The 15,072-nt window shown below is 41.0% G+C and overlaps 1 protein-coding gene across 1 annotated transcript in view; it reads left to right on the forward strand.

Moving 5' to 3' along the window:
- Positions 1-15,072, forward strand: part of LOC144464523 (fucolectin-like) — a 42,553-nt gene that overhangs the window by 16,570 nt on the left and 10,911 nt on the right. The gene's annotated exons all lie outside the window — the stretch shown is intronic.

Raw genomic sequence — 15,072 nt, forward strand, 5'->3', positions numbered from 1 at the left:
GCACAGGGACAGAGATTCACCTAAATGGCAGTGAGGAACAGTTTGGCTCGGGGAAGGTGGGACGACACAATGGAGTGCACTTGGATAATGGTATGCATTTGTGCCTTTGAGTCAAATACAGATGTGGATAAGGACAGAGAAAGAATGAAGTACAGAGGGAAATAAAAGGGGAGAGAGAAAGACACGGTACAGAAATAGAGAGGAAATGCTAATGAGAGAGAAGAGAGCAATCATTTCTTCAAGTGATTGCATAGATGAGGGATAATTTATTATGAATGTGTGCCTAGCTTCCTTTGACTTAGATGCATGAGCTTTGCCCCACAACTGTTTCTCAATAGATCTCTGGAATCGCAATTTAGTCCCCCAGTATCATGCAAATGGTTGACTGTTGGCCAGCTCCTAATTCATAGATTGCACTCAATGGCCCCGTCGCCAAACCATTGTCCTATAATTAATGACTCATTCCCATTTTTTATCTCCAGTGGCGTTATTGCTATTTACAGCTTAAACCTCGGAGGGGCAGCGAGGAGCAAACACGAAGTTGATTTACAAGATCAGTAAAACATTCGATAAGGAATTCAAAACTTTTAAACACACAAATGTTACATAATAATAATGATAATAAAAGTAACATACAAATGTACAGATTGTTATAGCAATTAGTATGTTATAATGTCACTTATCATCTGCACATAATGAACAAGGCTGTGTAATAAACACAGCACTCATTCAACGCAAGTGAATTAGCAGTTTATGAAATGATGCATCCAAGCAAATTGAATTATACCATCTGCGGTTTATGTGGTTTTAAGCCTCAGGGGACAGCTTAGATTGCTATTGACATGTAGCCATTATGGTAGCTACAGTATGTCTGCATTGCTTTGTATTCATATAAACACATTAACACATGCACATAACAACCCTGGCTTTAAATGAAGAAAACATCAAGTACTTTTCATCAGTGTAATTTGACATCACAAACATAAAATCGTACATGTAGCACAGGTCTAGGTAGTGCACACCCACAGTTTGCTTGGCATATTGGTAAAAAACAGAATGTATGTATGCCAAAAACACCTCCTATGCTTTAAGTATGTGTATCAGGCCTGGGCCAAAAGTCAGCGCCGTCTCACATATTCGCAGAATCTCACAGGATTAAACAACACGGAGCCTACAGTAGGAAATGGTCCAAGCAGAAATCAAATCTGCCCCTCTGAATAAATATCATCTTGCCGTCTGAGGCACATCCCTCCAAGATAACCTGTCTGCTGAACACAGCTGCTTGACACACATACACCCGTGCACACACAAAAAAACAAAAGTTGTTCCCTATATACGCACGCACACACACACACACACACACACACGGGAGCTGGGTGAAAAAAAATCAGCTTTGGACATGACAGGAATGCAGACAGACAGCCATGTGTAAAAATGCCTATCCATCCATCCATTCACCCATCCACTTATCCAACCATCCATTTGTTCATCCGTCCATCTGTCTGCCAATTCGTTTATCGGTCCATCGATCCCCCCATCCATCTGTCTGCTCATCCATCCATCAAACGTGGTTTAGAATTAAGGTCTGAGGCAGTAGCTTCGACCTAGAGGCCAGGATGATACGGAGGGTTCTTGAAATGATTTAAGAGATGTGAACAAAGTAAAGGTGTTGACAATTTACAAGTAGACCGATGTCTTAATTACACTACTACTAAATGCCTCTGTCTTGCTATGTTAATTTCACATTGTTAGCATCAGATGGTTCAGATGTTATATGAGCTGAATTACTATCGGTGAAGTCAAGGAGAGAGGAAGGAAAGGGAAGGAGAATACAAACAAATATTTACCATTTGGGCTGAAGCCAAGTTCTTTTTTGTACAAGGTTAAGAGGCATAGTAACCCATCTGAAAACCTCAAGAAAACTGGACCGATGGTAGGTAGAGGGTCATGGGAGGATGTGAATGAAGCAATATTACATCAATTGGCCAAAGGGGGGCACTATAGCAACCGACTGAAATTGCAAACTTTGAATTGGCATATCTCATGCCCCGTATGTCGTAGAGACATGAAACCTTGCACAGAGATGCCTCTCCTCAGGAGGAACAAAATTGCCCCAATAACCCATAACTTCCGATTATATAGATTTTCCGCCATTTTGAATTTTTTTGAAAAACATTTAAAATCGATCTCTTCCTAGGAAGTTTGACCAATCTGCATGAAACTCGGTGAACATAATCTAGGGACCACGCAACTTTGTAGGCATATGACCACACATAATCTGAGGGGACCCCTCCATTATTGACCCAAGCAAACAAAATGGGGGCGCTAGAGAGCTAATTTCTTATCTAGGCCTAACCGCCATATAGAATTTTACTAAGCTTGGTAGATATGTAAAACAGGACGCCTCAAGGTGACTGGAGAAATTTAACTCTAATTGGCAACTGGGTGGCGCAATAACAACAGAAAAATGCTTAAACATGGCTAAAATGTGACCGATCGCTGTGGCTCCCCCTGTGGACAAATGTTTTGGTTTTTTTTTCTAATTTTTGGTATGACTAAGTCATGGTATGGTATGGCTGCTGCAACAAGGGCTAGCCGCAACTTTCCCATGTGAACTACCAGTGCGCCCCACTTTTAAGTCAATACAACATATAAACTATCTGCCTTTCAGCGTGCTACCTCAACTACTAATGTACAGTTTTAGTCCACTAACTATCCCACTATTGGCAATGGTACTACTGTACTTTCAATAAAGCAATCGTACTATCAAATTCACAAAAACTCTGTCTGAATACATTGCTCTTCTTAATGGGTTCAGTTGACTATTTAATCTGCAATTTCCTATGACCTGTATCCCAAACACACACCATGTGAAACTGTACGTGGGCAACTGTGCACTCAGTGGGTATGGACTAGTTTTATGTAATAACATACACTGACTGTATGCAACAGACTGATTAAAAAAAAGACCAGGAACTCCCCTATCTCTGATTTTCCTCAAATTTACTGTCTCACAACTTAAGGTCACCACATTGTTTTGCTCAACCAAAAACATTTTCAACTCAAGAGGACACATTTTCATCTCAGTTCATGCTACCTAGTGTTTGCTTTCCTCTCTTTGCATCTGAAAGAACTGATTTTGGCCTCTAGCCAGTGAAATCACTTGAGAATTTGACACAAACCAAAAAAAAAAAACATTTGTAAAAGCCCATTCGTGTCAGACCACAGTGAGGACGAAAGCAATGTCCTCTCTAATACTGACTAGGAAATTTGAGCTATTCCATTCATGACAACAGGCCTTTCTTCCCCCATTCATCTCCACTGAAAATGATAATATCTTTGCAACAGGCCTCCCTACATCAGACATTCTTATCTGGAAAAATATTTTGATAATTTATTTAGTTCCAACTCACTTCATTAGGAAGGCAATTTAGTTTACCAGACATAGTGGACTTGTGTATTTAGTATTGTTTTATTTCATTTGGGAATAAAACTGTGAGCTGAGTTTTGATTTAATCACACTGAAATGCCCTCGCCTGTGTAACAGCCCCAAACTAAAAACAGCAAACCAGTACAACAGTATGCAAGGATCAGACATTATCACCCTTGCCAGGTCTCCAAAATAGCAAGCACCTGCATGTGGATTGAGCCCAACACCTACAAATAAGCACCCAAGTACTAGTAGGGAGCTGAGACCTGACATTAAATATATATCTACCATCAATATGAACCACTGACATAAAAAAGTCATGTGTCAGGGTTAGCTAAACAGCCAATTCCACATCTTTTTATTCAGTCATATTCTAAAGCAGCACGGTTTGGTTCAGTTCATTTCAGTATGCAGTTGTGGCTGGTGTTACCACTGTTCATAGCGTGTAGAGTTTTACATATATAAGTAGACTGTAACTATAAAATAAAATGATGATTTGCTGCCTCTTGCAGCAGCTGGAGTCTGAGAAAAACGTATTTCACTGGGCCGACTGCCAGCAACCTTTAAGGTAGAACGTTTACTTGTAATGTTACTCAATGCATGAGGTGACGACGTGAATCCATCAGCACATCTTAAATTTAAACTTCGACCATTACTGTAGCTTTTAATATCTCTCTTGGGTGACATACAATTTTAGTAATGAGTGAATCTTTAAGTGTTAAAAAATGTATATTAATCTCAACTGGATTATGCAAACTGCATATTTTCCAATCCTCACATGGAGAAAAAAAAGCATCGTTCCTGTGGGCTCTGGCAACACTTAACCCCTGAGCTTGCCTGAGAAGGACTGAATGCACAAACCCGCTATTTCTAAATATCCCATTGAAAGAGATCCCATTGGTCTGAAAATGTCGGCGTGCAGCCTCGTTCTGTGGACGAAAACTAGGTGCAGACTGACATAGGAGGAAATACAGTGAGTGCTGGATTGAGCAGTGAGTGACAGCAACCCCACCCACATTTAAGAGTACTGTATGCGGTGGAAACGCTAGAGTCCAGGTACCATGTCTGAACTTTTGGTTCTAAAGGTACCATACCAAAAATGTTTGGTGAAAACGGGGCTTTAAAGGCTGGTGACTATAGAGAATGGTCACACACCCCAGCTTCATTTACTTTTACTGTTAAAATTCAGATTTAGATTACACATCATTTATTGTTACATGCACAACATTTAATAAGGAATAGATTAGCAATATAAAGTCTTGGGTTTACAGTCTAACATGCTGCTACACATCTTGAAATGAGGGCTGATACAGACTAAAAGTCAAATTACAGTCTTGAGCTGGAGAAGCCTGTTTGTTTAACAGTACATAGGGCTGCTGCAGTCATTCTCCATGGTAACCGAAAGCAACTTTGATGTTTTTGTGTGTTGCGTGTTATTGATTACAGTTTTTGAATGTAATAGCCTGTTTGTAACCAATTATATTTTGAATGTGACCTCCCCAATTCAGACTGCAGCATGTTGACACTTTGAAAGACTCTATTTATATTGATATTAACTATGCCTGTGGTGCCTACACCATTCATAGACAGACCAGCATTAGCAGTGATGACAGGAGCTATTAAGAATCAGAGAGGTTCAGCCATGGCCCACACACACACACATACACACACACACACACACACAAATGTATTTGGCACACATGGAATATGTACACAGTCAGTGAGTATATGTGCCTGCAATAAAACATGTACACTTGAACATCTTGTATACCCATGCACACACACATGCACAAGCGCTAACCTGCCCACAGCCAAGGTCAGAGGACTGCAATATAGATGAGCATATTTGATCAAACTAGGAGAGGTTATGCAAATGGGATCCCCGCAATTAAACCAAATTCATGCATAATAGATAAATCCCTGCACTGGTCTCTGCGTGTGTGTGTGTGTGTGTGTGTGTGTGAGAGAGAGAGACTGCCTGCCTGCCTGTAGTTGTGTATCCTTGGGACAAAAAGGGGTGTGACCACTTCACCCATCTGTGGTATTGACATGTTAGACAAATCGTTTGCAGACCTGTCCTGAACAACATACAGTATACAGTACAGAGGTAGTTCATTGTGTTCTCTAATTTTTCAGCATTATTTATCTTAGCAGAAAGCGTTCAAGCCCTCCACCAGAAGTTATCCTCTGTAAATAAAGCAGAATTCATCTCTGAGATTTCCCATTTGAAGCAAAAGGGACAGCTGTGTTTGCTGTTCCACTTTATAGTTCGGCAGATACAATGGGGGTATTCTACCATCAAAGTATTTACTGTAGCAATCATTTCGATCAGTTCATCCATTTAATACATTTGTCTAAATTCTTAACCACAAAGTATGAATCCAACATTCATTAACATCCCAAATGATTTGCAATGTGTTTACGTACCTTTACAGTATAATTATTTCTTCATCGCTGGTTTTGAAAGAATTTTGTATCAATTAAAAACATAAAAGCAACAGTAATGAGTAATCATAATCATAATAATGTCAGCAGCACATAGGACTGACACTCTTACTTTGATAACATTTCTTAACCCGTTGCGATGTTACCCATTGGCTTGTGGACCCTCCTTTCTAAACCTTAAATTCGGCATTTCAGCATCGCCATCCTGGTTTATTGGAGCCAGAAGTGACCATATTTGGATAAGAGGGTGGAGCTGTGGAGGAGTGGAGACTGGATCTGACTGAGGATGCTTTCAGATCTGGAGTTCGCTTGCTTTGGTCTGAATCAGGGACTAATGTTGTTACACAATTGCATAATTGCCTAGAGTTGTTTTGTGTTCTGACATTGGCATTTACAAGCGGACCAGATCAAATGCGTTGCGCGAGAAAGCTGCTCTGGATTGGTCAGAATTTCAATGTTGGAAAAATCCAGGAAGTAAACAAAACGTTGAAGATAAATGTGACACTTTCTAATGTCACAATGGAGGGACAGCTACAAGGGTTGCATGCATTGTCCATTTTAGGCAAGTCAGTTTGAAAATGAGACGCAGATCCAACTAGAAAACAATGTTTTGATGCATTAGATGCTCCGAATGCACATATTAAGGCAGTACAGGAGGAGGTGCACATTAATAATCCTCCAGGACTGTAACATGCTCATGTTTAACCCAAACAATGTGTCATGTGACTGCAGTTGCTCAGATATCGGTCGGAACACATTCTCACCACAAACAAACCACGCTAGAGTTCTTTTGTAACTGGACCGAGACCACCTCTTCAAGAAGGTCTTAGCCTGGTTGTTTTGGTGCACACCTGAGTGCAGTTTCTGTGTTCATGTCTGCTCAAACGAATCACACTTAGGGGGCAAACAAACTTGAGTTTGACTGAACCAAACCAAACAGGCCAGGCGTGAAAGCAACCTGAGAACCTGTGGACATTATCTGCAAACAGCCTGTCACTCAAAGCAGCCATGCCTTTAAGCATGCGTAACTGTAAGCCTTAATAAAATTTAAACAAATGAGTTACATGAAAAATTCACTTTCCATACAGACGTCATGAACAGGAAAATAATCTACAGAGACCAAAACCGTTTTCTGCTTATACCCAGCTGTAAGGATTTTTATTTCTGCTGTGAAGTTGGACATTTTAACATGGGTGTGTATGGAGATTGACTGGCTATTGAAGCCCGCCTCAAGTGGCCATTAGAGGAACTGCAGTTTTGCATCTTGGCTTCATTTTTCAGCCCTGGAGGTTACCACTTGCAAACACCAGAGGGGGTTGAATTAACATCAAGGTAAAGTTAGATATTTCCCATGGCCCTCTTCAGTAGTAAAATATCACAAACATTAGTGGAAATTGTCAAAGAACTGGACATGGTCCCTCTGCAAAAATGATTCACTAACAAGGTTGTTGTATTATCTTGTTTACTATTTTGTTTTCAGTGATAAATCTCACACTGTCCACTACCCTTTTTTCTTGCTATGTATTGCCCTCTTTTTTCTATGCATGTGTCATAAACCTACCTTTATGTGCATCCAAAGAAGAACTGTTATAAAGTGTTATAAATCTGAACTCATCAGGAGCTCCTTATGCTCCCTATTATCAAAGGGTCATATTTTTTTCATGTGTACCATAAAGCCTATGTAAATCACTGTGAGGTTTTATATTTGGAGTGACTGCCATAGTATAATAAATAACTTTAAGCACAATACAAGCTGTCAGCCTTTGTGAGCTTAGAGTGTGGAGACACAAAGAAATAAAAGTTGGTAGTTAGCTGCTCTAACAGGATTGCCAAGCAGGATTTGACTGTTTTTATTAAACTCAAAAGCACAGATGGCCAGTACCCTGTTCACACAACCACAGTCTGTAACACTATACCAGATATGATATCCAAAAGCTGATTCAGGAGGCAGAACAGGTGCAGTGAAAACAGTCTTCACTTGGTCAAAAGGCAGGCATATGCTTGTCAACATGGACAATCTGAGACAATGAGACTGCTCGGTGCTGACTGCAAATCAGGAGGAGCTCGGTGTTGACGAGGAGGGTGGGTGATGAGTTGAGATGGATGACTCACCAGTGACGTCTGGTGGACAGGTGTGGAACGGCAGGTCTGGAAAGAGGAGAGGTTGTCCTCATGAGTTTATTGGATGAAATAGCAGCAGGGAGGGTGGCAACTGGCAATTTAGGTGATTCTGGGTGAAGATTGGAATGCACACTTCCATTTTCTGCCTGCAAACAGATACAAAGACAGCTTGGTTAGATCCAATAAAATGAAATAGAATAAAATAAAAATCCCAGAGAGGTGATTTTATGTATTTCATGGTTCTGATTAGGTAGATTTATTAATACGTAGTAAGTATCCCAGTATTCTGATAACACTTTCTTTTGTTAGCAAGGTTAGAAAAAGGTCCCACTGTGTATCATCATTTATTACTCTGTCCAAATACTATTTAAAGAGACAGAGTATCTTTCTACTGCAAACAGATTCCAAATCAAACAGATGGGATGGACAAAAGATGCTGATTTCAACAGAAATGTGTCTATTAACAATTAACACTGGAAAATCAAATATTGTTATTAAAAAATAAATCTCAGATACAGTATAGTATTTAGTTCATAACATACTAGACAGGAGAAAAAAAATTCAATGACTACAAAATATGCTTGAGCTCGACAGACTGTTAACAGTATCTGTCTGGCTGGGACACTTGCTTACAGACCTCACCATTCCCTGACTGCCTGTCTATCTCACTGTAATTATGCTTATCCTCTTTTGGGGTGACCCCCACTCTCCCAGCCCCATTTGCCCCTGAAATCTTTATGGATCCTGAGGCGGTTGTCATGGAAACAAGGAGTACGCCAGGCACATGGTCCCCCCTTTGAATACAATTAATATGCAGCCTGATTTATCCCTCTTTCTTAGGAAGGGGGTGCAGGGAGGGGTAGAAGGGCGGGTGGCGGTGGGAGGGGGGGTCTGGTAATTGGGGTAAGAAAAAACAGATAGGGATAGGGGAAATGAAATTAGCAAGGTTTTTTTTTTTATTTAAAATGCATTTGGATTTCAGGGTGTGAGGATGGTCAGAGGATGGGTGGATGGAGGGACTGATGGATGGGGATAAAAAAGGATAAGGAAGTAGAATGAGATGATTTAAAATCAATCTTTAGCTCGCTGCGTAACAGTTTTTTCCCCTTTCATTTTGGAATTGTGACAGTTGTGATAATGTAAGGATGGGCGGGTCGATGGATGGGTGTAAGGATGGCAAAAGGACAGACTGTGAGAGGAATGATCTGTTGTCATCCATCTGTACAGCTTCTACAAAATGTGACTTTTTATCCGTAGCTTAAAAATTGAAATGCATAACCGCAGAAAAAAATGGATACATGCAAATTGAAGAGGACGAAAATATTTAGTCTAGTTTTTCAAGAATACAGAGAGAGAAAATGTGCATCTTTGCTGAGGTATGGTTGAAATTGACCCAGGGCATATGGGAAACGAAACCTTGGAATTATTTTTGTATGTACAGTATGCGTCTACATATGTAAGTATTTCCATTTTCTGTCAACCTCTGACAAGTCCTCTGTCTGCTTTTATATATCTGTCAATTACAACAGCACACATTACCTTCCCTCATTAGACACAACGTGAGAGTCCTTCAGCTGCAGCAGAGGGCTTGATCTTACAAGGGGGCCATGACACAGAGAGAGCAGAAAGAGAGAGAGAAAGAGACAGTGGAAGGAGAAGAAAAGGGGAACATAAGGAGGAGTGAGCATGAGTGAAAAGGAGAGATGGGGAGACAGAGGAAGGAGGGGTAAAGGGAAGAGAGAGAGAGCGAGATGGAAGCAGGAGTGAGAGCCAGGTGACAGCCACACAGAAGCAGTCGGGTGGAAAGAGCCAAACGCTGGAGCCAATTAATTCCCTCCACATGTTTTGAGACAAAAGCCTGTGCACTTGACCCTCCTGTGAGCTGAGAGAAGAGAGGGATGGGTGTAGGCAATGGGAGGAGGAGGGGGGGGTGAAAAATTGAAGAAGGAGTAAGAGGATCAAGGGGGCTAGAAGAGAACGATGGAAGGGGGAGACAAATAAATGAAGGGGGTAGTAAAAAAGAGGCAGTGTGGTGAAGGGGGGGTGAAAGAAGGTGAGGAAGAGGGGGAGAAAACAGAAAATATGAGCAAGGAGGAAGAGATACACAGAAAGGAAAGAAGGAATGGAGTGAGACAGAGAGTGGGGGAGAGAAGGACAGCAATAAATGAGGAAATCAGGTGCAACTTGTGACAGGAGTTAGGGAAGGTCTCTGTACAAAGGGGTTTTTTTTGCACTCCCTTTTTTATTTTGTTCTAAGATGTGTAAGCTTGGTTTGGCATTTGGCACACTTACAGTTCCTCTAGTGTCTCTCAATGGGATGTCTTATTAAGACAAGATACTTGCAAAACAACTGCACGTGGCAAAATGATTCTGAAAAGTTGAAAAAGCCATAATTTTTGATTTATTTTAATACCAAGTAAAACCTTGGAGTTTGATCATGATGTTATTTTCTGGCTGTTCGAAAGTGGGCAGTCTTCCCCAAGAGGCACCTGCACTTCCAAAACTCAGCTAGCCCTTGGACAGAGGGTGTGGACTCCTCAGGTTGTTTTAAAAAGAGTAAATATACTACTCCCAAATGACTTGTTTTTAATGTACTGAAACTAACTGGCAATGTGCTGTAGTTTATACTGCACTGTTTGTAAAAGGGGATGGAGGCCAGGCTAATTAAAAGGAAAGCATTTATTGGCGTGACCATGTTGCTACAGGTATAGTGGGAGGATGACATTTGAACCAAGACATGACCCAGCAGTTTAAACACTTTTCTGAAACACAATCTTGCAACTCTTCAAAAGCTATTGGGGCAGCAAATATTTGCTCTTTGGTCTTGATGCAACAAAAAACACACCAGGTATTTCACATGAAACGCAGAGGCGGATGCTACTTTTTTGAAAAGCAGAACATCTCCTAGTGCTATTTACAATTAGTCTGTCATGTTCAGGCAAAGAACAATATCAGTTAACCTCCTGAGCTGCCTGTGGAGGGTTGACAATTTTGAGCCATGAAAATACACACTAATGCCCTGATCACACAGAAAGCATTTTATCAACTGGAGGCGCTTTTTTGTAATTGTTTTTATTGCTCATGGTTGTGATGTTTCTGCACTCTAGGCACCTGGCGTTTTTGTCGGAGTGCACTGAACTCTTCAAGTTGAAAAAACTTCAACTCAGAGCGTAAAAACGCCAAACGACATCTCTTTTTGTCATCTTTCTTTTTTCTATCGTCCAATCGGATGATTCGAGAGGTAGGCTTTCTGTGGTGGTCACGACAACAAGTTTACAGTTGGTTAACAACCAAGGAGAAACTGGTGGTAGCGGTTGCTGGATACTTAGAGCTATACGGCCTGACGGTAGACAGCAGGTTGTCGAATTGCCTCCAAGTCTTTCTAAAATATGGCTGGAAATAGCCATCATTGAGGAGAAGCTCCTGGACCAACTGGTGGCACTCCCCTTGATCCACCCTCTTTTATAGGGTCTCATGTACCCACACAGATCTCTGTGTCCCTGTGCCCAACACTGCCGCTGCCAGTGTGTGTTGGGGGGCGGCACTTGCCGGCCACAGCGCCGCACCGGCGGCGGTGTGTGTTGCACTTAACAGTTTACACCATGTGAATGGACAAGATGCTGTACCACCTCCATAGCAACAACTCTCTGTACTTCCGTTCTAACTTCAAGCTTTTCAGGCTTATTTTGTAGCTGTATATAATCTTCTTAAAATATGAATGAGGATAATGATAGTGAGATATTTGCTAGAGCTGCATTTCTAGTAGGAATGAAATGGTGAAAACAAATACAACAAGTTCAGATGAACCATATTCATGGTAAATATGCCACAATAATTTTAATACCCAGTGCCAATTTTTCAGTCAGTGAGTGTGTGTGTGTGTGTGTGTGTGTGTGACATGCACACATCCAGGGAGCAGCAGCAGCCACCCACTGTCCAACACCAACACATGGTGAGGATTTAGACCTACATATAGTACATATAGTACTTAGTCAAGGCTAACTAGTACAACAGTCTCCTAAAATGTTTGTCCAAACCCTCCAGAAAGACACCTACTGTAGAGATGTTTTCTGATCTCACACGCCTATCTGCAGTACAATGTCATTTGTCTACAAATTACCTTTGGAACAATAAATAAATGCATTTCATGATGTGTGTTAAGGTGTGATTATGTACAAACAGACTTGATTAGGGAAAGAGCATTTTCAAGGGTGGTAGATAAGACTTCATCAACCACATACAACTACATACTTTCCCCCCACATTTCCTACCCAGTCCTCAGTGGAACAAGCTGTGTACTCATGGTCAGATAACACTGGGTAGTTCACACCTCACTGGCCTATTAAGATGAGTAAAATCAGCTGATCCTGAGTTGTGATCACACTGGTAAGCTGTGTTTTGGGAGTAATAGGACCTCCCACGGTACCCATAGCACAACAGTACATTGATTTGGTTTAGTTACAAGTTGAATTTGTCTCAACTGGAGTCAGATTGGTGCTAATTGTAACCTGGCAACAGCTCAGGCATTCTGACCAGGTGTAGAGAAGTGCGAGGATAAGGATTAATTTGCTTCATTAAAAATGCAGGAAGCTGTCTTTTTTAGCATAGAATATTATCTGCTAGACTTAATCAGAGACGTGTAATATTATTGTCCTGTATCAAAACAGAGGAATTTAGGCTTCTGATTTGGATCACTGATTGCTGCCACCAGGCTTGTGTGTGTGGAAGCAGAGAGAGGGAGACAGAGGATGGGGAGGAACAGGAGGGAAACGAGAAACAATAACCTGATAGTATAAATCTCATCTTTGTCACAGATAATGTTGCTTCATTCTGTCAATTCATAACCTCAGAATGACATATCAGTGTAAATCCATGATACAGTGCAGAACAATAAGAGTAGTGTTTTGTTGGCTTTCATGAATATATACCAAGGGAATTAAAAAAAGTCATTAAAAATCTTGAGTCTTCAGAGTACCTGAGGTTATGCTGTGGAAACTTGGCACAAAAATACTCAAGATGCACAGTTCAGTTTACCTCAATTCCCCTACTGTCCTCTCTTGTCCATTCATTTTGTCGTGGCTCCGATGCCACCAATGGGAACAGACAACCCCTGCCACACAGATACTAGAGAAGTCGCTGCCATTCAGTTCAGACTATATTCAGAGTTTCTTGTGTGCAATAGCGTCAGCTGAAACAGCAGGCAAAAGTGGTAGTCAGTGATATATTAACAGGCACTGCGGCATTCTGCCACGTTTTCGAGGCAGCATCACTTTTACAGCACTCTTAGAGTGGAGGGAGGAGCGACTAAGCTTCAGGATTGGGAACGCTCTCTTACCGTTTTCTGCTGTTGCATCCTGAACGCATTAAGAAACATCAGATATGAGAAAATTCTTCTCACCCGAAGGTAGATACACAGACTTTTTTATGTTTCATTTTTAAAAGTTCTTTTAAAGGAATTACAGGAAAGCTGGAGGAGCAACCTTGTACTTAAAATAGCACTAATGCTACAGTCAGCTGAGTCACCAGGCTTTGCTGGTTGTGGATACGAGGAATCAGAGAGCATTGTGGTTCGGATCTGTGGAAAGGAGAAATGAAAGACAAGCAACTTGAAAATTATTATCCAAGAAAAAAAACACGGGACAAATGATGTTCGTGGACCTGATGGCAAAGGACAAAAGGACGACTACAGTTTTTTCTTTTTTTAATCGCAATCCTTTCCTTGTATTTATAGCACGAAAAGCCAGAGGAGAGGAAAGAGACACGCTATCAAAAATGATTGGAAGAGAAAATCCTATCATTTGATTGTCTGATAGACTGCCTCCCCCCCACCTCCACATGCTCAACACCCCATGTTAGGAACATCTCTCTGGGACAATAGACTGAAACAAGTACTCAAGCCGGGGAGGCAATCTGGTGCTAGAGATGTCATTAGATGGGACCTAAGAGCAAGCGATTGAGCAGAGAGTGCTTCCCTGGAGAGCCGGTGTAGAGTCTGTTCTTTCACTGAGATTCCCTCTTAACACCCCTCTTTATTCTTTTTTTTATTCCTTGCTCGCTCATGTCAAATACATGATGTCTTCACAAATATTAACAAATACATTTTAGCAGTCCAGTGTGTAGGATTCCGGGGCATCTATTGGCAGAAATGGTATATTCATAGTTATGTTTTCATTTGTTTATCTTCATCAAAAAATAAGAGTCGTGTTTCTTTTTTTTTTTTTTAATCTTAGAATGAGCTGTTTATATCTACACACGGAGCGGGTCCTCCTCTACAGAGTTCTCCATGTTGTTTCTACGGTAGCCCAGAACAGCCAAACCAAACTCTGGCTCTAGATAGGTGTTTTTGCTTAGGCCAACGTAGTTCTCCTACACGTTCTGTGCACGAGAAGTTTCAGTACTGCAACCTCACTGCTAGATGCCACAGCATCATTCATGATGGACCTTTAATTCATACTGCAAAACTACCTTTTCTAAACTGAGGCTCTTTTGCTGGGGAGAAGATTATGTTGATTGCACTCCTGTAAGATTAAAAGTGCTAAATTATCAAATGTGTGGAATAAACACTTGCAGTATATAATGATGGGACACCATACATGCTTATGCTATAGCATACTGTATGTAGTCATTTTTTTCATCATTATATGTCATTGAATGCGACCATGACTGTCTAATTGTTCTGAATAGAGTAAAATACCGACTAATCCAAAATAATACTTTAATCTTTTGGTTGACAAATAATACAGTGTGATGAGTTTGAAAATAAAAAAAATATTCCTGAGGGTTCTGCAACAGAGCAGTACTTCGTTGCTCAGCAGTACTTGATCCTTGCTTATAGATGGTATTTACCCCAAAGTGTAACTACACGAGAAGTTTCCATTGGACCCTTACATTTCGTGCCAGCACAAAGCCATGTGAGTGCTTACACAGCAGCAAAGGCGGACACGATAAGCAAGGTTTATTTTGGCACTTGCTCCTGTTTTGCTTCTAAGGTACCTGCATGCCACAAGATACTCCCAATTTCTCAGGAACAGCACCTTGTTGTGTGCCAATTCGAAGGTTACATGATATGCTCAGCC

Source organism: Epinephelus lanceolatus, chromosome 10, assembly GCF_041903045.1.
Source record: "Epinephelus lanceolatus isolate andai-2023 chromosome 10, ASM4190304v1, whole genome shotgun sequence".
NCBI classification, from domain to species: Eukaryota; Metazoa; Chordata; class Actinopteri; order Perciformes; family Serranidae; genus Epinephelus; species Epinephelus lanceolatus.